Raw genomic sequence first — 6,177 nt, forward strand, 5'->3', positions numbered from 1 at the left:
CCGATGAATGGCTGTGGAGCAGGATTTCACTTGTGCTGCTGCTGGCAGTACTACCCCTCAGTAGCTCTCCTCACCAGGACCAGAGTGGGAAACAAAATATTCAGGTTGAAGTCTGAGCTTAAGGTGGATGAATTCAGTGGACTTGAATTTAAAAACAAAAACACAAAAAAACCAACAACAAAAAATACTAAAAAACCAAAACTGACATAATTGGGGATTGTTTTATGAGTACCTAAAGGAAATTAAATGAAAATATTACAGTCATTTTAAAAACAATCGATTCCAAAGAAAAAGTCAGCAGTTCTGTTAGGAAACTAAAATAAAATGCTTCAGCCTCTCCCCAATAAAACCAGCCAAAAACCTTCAAATTTTCTCTTCAATTTTTCCCTCCTTTATCATTCACTTCACCCTCTCCATTTTTGCACATCAAACTATTAGTCTGCTCAAAATAAATCTTTCCTTCTGCAATCGTACCATTTCCAAGTTGAATTGAAATCTCATTTCAAACTTCAAGATTCTACAAAAACAAAGTATTCAAGACACCACTTCCAAACTAAAAGCAACCTTACATCCATAACAAGATACACTCCTCCTTTAAGACAGTCAGACTAAAAAGGAGATCATCCACGAAGAGCAGTGAGGACCACAGTTCTGACCCGTGGTACGGAGACATGGATGGCCTTGACCAGGACACAGGAGGAGGATGTTAATCAGCCCACCAGCGCGTGCAGTGTGGTTTCCTACTTGCAACATTTTGGAAGTACCAAGAAGGACCTGGATGCCACCTAGTCCTGTTCCACTCAAGTTTTAATTGTATAGAAATGCAAACGCTCATTTTTCCCATCTTTTATAGGTTCAGCACATCGTGTGTCAGGTTGGCTTATCGTCACTCCAGTGGGCGCCTTTGGAAGATCCAGGGATGTGCAGCCAAAGCCTCCTGTGCACTCACGAGCACGCTGGGTGCCAAGCAGACGGTTGCATTTCTTCTGCTTGCAGTTTCTAGCAGTGGTCATCATGGCACTAATACACGTTAGAAAAAATCATCTAGAATAAGCAAAGATTGGCAAACTAAGTTAAAGTTTATGGAACTTGGGGGCAGGGGAGAGGGGGGACAGCCCCTGGAAGCACCAACTGAGCTCCGAAATTGTTATCAAACCCCTTCATGAAGCAGCAGCAAGCGCAGGTTTCAGTGCCTTACAAAGGGAGCCTTCTATGGAATTACCTTAGAGAGAAATTTATTTACAGATCAAGGGAAAAACCCTTCCTATAAACATAAAAATATTTCACTGGAAATGAGGAGACTGTAGAAAAGGACTTGTCACATTAAAACTCCCTTTATTTAAAGGTAAAGTCATTTAGTTTGAAGTGTGCACCAGAGTTCATATTTTCCAGAACAGCCTTCCCTTCATCCTATTAGTTTCCTTCGCTAAATGTACCCCTTTTCCAAATCTTTAATTGTATCTACAAACTCTATTTCAGCTATACACCCTGCTTTGTGGAGCCCAAACACACAATAAAGCTTCAGAGAACTACAGGTTTGGAGAAGACCCAAGCTCCTTCCAACCCACAAGTGCTGGAAGCCAGTCAGCTGAAACAGCTACAGACTACAAATACCTGTGTTCCTACATTCCCCGAGTTCACACCATGAGATTTTTTGCATTACAGAAATCACAGCGCAACTCCAGTGAAAGCAGATTCTACCAACCTTCACTGCCAGCTCCCCTTCCCAGAAAACCCAGATTCAGCTGAAAGCAGAAAACATTTCTTTGACCTGATTACAGGAACTTCCAGCTCAAGGCAGCTGAAAGGGTCATTGGTTCCTGTACCAGCCAGTCTGTGTGATATCATTTCAGTCTGACTTACCTCTACACCACCTTTTTGGGAAGTGTCACAAATGGTCTCACCCAATTCAGAGTGGAAAGATTTTTAATACTTTCATTGATCTGGACATGAAAAAGATTCTTGTTGATGCCAGTTTCCCACAGCAACTGTTGCCATGGTTATAAATCATTTATTGCCCCCCCTCGGCCAACAGCTGAATATAAAGAATGAGTTTACTATGTGCAAGAGAGCATGACAAACACACAAGCCCGCTCCTTCTGAAACATGCCATCAGGAACCAAAATACTGTTGAGTCTTTTATTGCAGGGGCTTTGGGAAGTCACTAAAATAACCAACAGACAAGTGCTCTCTGACAATGATGAAAGCAGACAGTCCCCCAACTCATGGATCAAGGGGGTCCTAAGCTTGTGTGTGCAGTAACCATCATGGGAGGAACCTAGAGACAACCCCCTCCCCTCCAAGCCCCCATGGAGCTTAAGGGAAATATTTTTGTCTCAAGGACAAAATGCCCCATTAATTCCTTAAGTTATTCCTAAATAACTTAGAGTGCTCATTACTGAGCCAAGGTATTTGAAATAACCTAGTTAACCCCATCTCCGTGATTAGAAGAGCTTTGGATCAGCTCCAGGTCTGACCATGACTTCACTTCCCCTCCTAGATAATGTGAGATTCACTCACACAAATCTTATTTATCTCTCGTACCTCCTTGCTGAGCAATTTTGTGTCTTGCTGCCAAAACAGAAGCAGAGATGAAGGCACTTGGACAAAATTTTCCTTATGCGGAGGCCCAGGCTCTCTTCCAACCAGGATTTTCTTTATGATCTTCTTGATTTTGCAAGGACTGGATATAAGGTAGTTTTGGAGAAAAGACCCCAAAAAGAGACTATGTTTTAGGCAGCATTTGAGTCAAAAACAATCATGCTGGCAACAACCAAATACATTTTGTCAAGTTACTTCCTCTGCTCGACTGTATTGTCTTCCCACACATTATTTCTGCAACCCCCACAGGAATGGCTCTCTCTCTCCAGTTCAAAACAAGCCCTTATAGATGTTTAAATGAACTGAAAAACTCCACAGCTGTCACAACATAAGAGCTGAGGCATCCAGACACTGTAACTCAATATTACGCGCTACCTACTTTACAAGATCACCTCTAAACCACAGCTCCAGCAGCCCTCCCATGGACTCCAGGTGCTCTGCACACCTAGTTAGAGAGTTTAGGGACCTACATGCCAGGAGGGAGATGGCAGGACTGATCCCAAACCCAATCCCAAACTGGAAGGGTATGGTCACCCAGCAACCAGCCAAAGTAGCAGTCCCCCACTATTTGCAGACTGGAGATGTAGGAATAATTTTTCCTTGCAGGGTCTGCTCTCTAAAGCAAAACTGAAATTTTAAGCCACCCATCATAAATTAACTCTCAAAGTATCTGGCTTTCCTACAAACCAGGGAAGCAGATAGTCTCCTGGATGGTTCATCAAAGTCCCACAGCTCTGAGTTTAGACACACCTGCAAAGGACACAAGTGTCTGCCACAATCATCTCTTTCCAGCCCCCTCCTTCCAGGGAGCAGGGAACCAACATCCCAGAGGCCACAGATGCGTTTCTCAGAGACTTAATCTTGGGTTTTGCACAGGTTAAAGGGGCAAAGGGCAACAAAACTGTGCACAGAATGTTTTCTTTCTCACCAAACAGTTCCCTCCTGCGCAAAGAATGGTGAATGCAGTACCAAGCCCTGGTTTCATCATAAGACAGCCTAAACTACAACTTGGCTATCAAGCTATTTACCACCACCATCTTTTTCATGGGCAATTTTCAAATGTCTACATGCAGGGGAGACCAAAAGCAAAACATCCGTACTGCGAGTCCTTACACAGCAGAACCTTTCACAGAAGCACAGAATGGTTTGGGTTGGACGGGACCTCAAAGATCAGCTACATCCACCTGCCATGGGCAGGGACACCCTCCACTAGACCGCATTGCCCAAAGCCCCATCCAACCTGACCTTGAACACAGGTACAGGTGCACATCCCACACAGGCAGCTTTTATTCCCCTAACAAACTTCTGAGAATCAGATGAAACACTGAAATATTTAGCAACAGAGGCAACAAGCACCTCTTGCACCAAGTCCTGGTGTAGTACTAAGTCCCTTGGGAAGCAGGACCATAACAAGAGGCGAGAATGGGAGCCACACCGTCTTACAGCAGGATGCATTTAGCAACGATGCGGTTATGTCATCCTCAAAGGCACAATTCACAGGTTGCTCTTGCTGCCTGGAATTTTGGTGAAGCTGGTGTGTCACCACCTGGCCAGCTGCGGTATTGCTCCTTCTCACATTCAAAGTTTATTTACTTCTATAACCTGGAAATAAGGCCACCACCACATGAATAATAGCAAACAAAAATCCCTTACGCTGCGCAGTGGTGCCTGGACAAACATTAAATAGACACCGATAAATAGGACACAGTACTAGTTAGGCAAATAAAAACTAAAGTACACCTCTGAGTTTCCACCCCATTGATTTGTTCACTGCTTAACCACAGCGGCTTGCTCCAGCCACACCTTGGACTCTTTACACAAACCCTGATCCAACCTCCGCTGCTCCGAATGAGCAGCTGGTATGTGCTCCTTATGCTCTTCATTGCTCCAAAACTACCAGGATTAGGGCTGCAAGGGAGGACCTACCCCATTTCCAGCCTCTTTCTCCAGATGACGCTGCAACTTTGGAAGATGAAGACGCAAACAGCTAAGTCATCAGCTGGCTGAGACCTTGGCTTTGCAGATAAATAGTTGTAAGGACTAGGAAGTGCACAGAACTATCAGTTATCAGCTCTAAGGTGAGGGAAATTTTTGGAACAACCAGCCCAATTGCTCACAGCTGCCATACGCAAATGGTTTCACACAGAACAGCTGCTTGAAGATGATGCAAGCAGGGGGCTGACAACAGTGTGACCTGGCTGTTCTAACACCAGCATAGGAGAGTGAAACTCGGACCCCTGCTACCAGCTTGCTGTCTGATAATGAAGCAGATCTGCAGAATCTCAACATCAGTGAGACCAAATAATGAACAAAATGTTACTGAAATCCCCCTCTTATTCCTGCTGCCAGGTTCTCCCACAGCTCCACTCCTGCAACAGGTTTCTGGTGCACCAAAAGGATGGACAGAGGCAGGTAATGCCTGCGTTACAGCTGTGATGGCAAGTGGTGGAGAGTTTCCAATGCCACCACCACTCCCCATACCCAAACAGTGCCAACAAGATACTCAGCCTGCTCTTTGACCCCAACCCCAGGGCTCCTGCTTCGACTTCTGGCAAGGCTGGGACAAATACTTGAAGGACCTTGCATGACCAAAGCACAGCTGCTCCTTGGGTTGCTCCACACCCCAAAAGGTCGGCTGACCTGCACTCACCCAAGATGCAACAAACCTTTACTCACATCCCTCTTTTGCCCCATTTGAAGCCTGCCTGCATATAGTAACGTCAGTACTGGTTAAAAACTTACCCTCAGTTCAGCCTAATTTGGTGGCTTGTATGAGTAGACAGTGCACGAGTGTTGGCATTTATTTTCACAGCATCTCAGAAATGAAGTAAAAGCCCAGCCTTACAAATTAAGACACTAACTTACTGTCAGTTAAAATCCTCTGAAGACTGCAAGCCTCCAACTACCGCCCTTCTACTTCCAGCTTTCCAAATACAGAACGTGTCTCAACTACATAACCCCCTGTGCCTCCAGTCAACACTGCAACCCCAATGCGATTAATCCCCAAGCAGTGCACGAACCAAGGGGATAGCACTGAAATGCAGGGAGCTCAGAAATTGCTAACAATAGATGCTTTGCAGAACCTTTTAGGTTGGCTTCTTCCTCCATCAGAAACTTGCTTTCTAGAAACAGCGTTTCATCCTTAACCACCACGCATAGCTACCTAAGGTCTCTCTCAACAAACACCACAGGACAGGTATTTGGTAAAGGAGATGTATATTTATTCACTTTACAAAGAGGGTGGTATTTAGTTGCAACAGCTCCATTTATAGACAAATATATTATTGTACATTATAGTGGTGGATGGCTCAAACCTTTATCTTGTTTTGCTCTTAAAAATGTGTTTGCACCACTTCAGCTTCCATTAGCTGAGCAAATAGCTGTCCTTGTTCTGCCACTGGGAGATTAAAAATCTGTAATAAAGATATAGCTGTGCGCTACGTATTCACAAGCATTCACCTTCTCATTTCCCTGTGTTACTCCCCTCTCCCCACCCAATTCAACGGTCTATCCTCTGGGTTAGCATTAAACTTATATACAGCCTCCATTAAAACAAAATTAGGAGCCAGTGATACA

The 6,177-nt window shown here is 44.4% G+C and overlaps 1 protein-coding gene across 1 annotated transcript in view; it reads right to left on the reverse strand.

Moving 5' to 3' along the window:
• The window catches only part of TOGARAM2 (TOG array regulator of axonemal microtubules 2), a 56,524-nt gene extending 54,626 nt beyond the window's left edge, over nucleotides 1-1,898 (reverse strand). The window contains exon 1 of the mRNA XM_054821455.1: nucleotides 1,864-1,898. The gene's annotated coding sequence lies outside the window, so the exon portion shown is untranslated. The remainder of the gene's footprint in view (nucleotides 1-1,863) is intronic.
• Between the last annotated feature and the right edge of the window lie 4,279 nt (nucleotides 1,899-6,177).

The sequence above is a fragment of the Grus americana genome, chromosome 3 (assembly GCF_028858705.1).
Source record: "Grus americana isolate bGruAme1 chromosome 3, bGruAme1.mat, whole genome shotgun sequence".
Classification (NCBI taxonomy): domain Eukaryota; kingdom Metazoa; phylum Chordata; class Aves; order Gruiformes; family Gruidae; genus Grus; species Grus americana.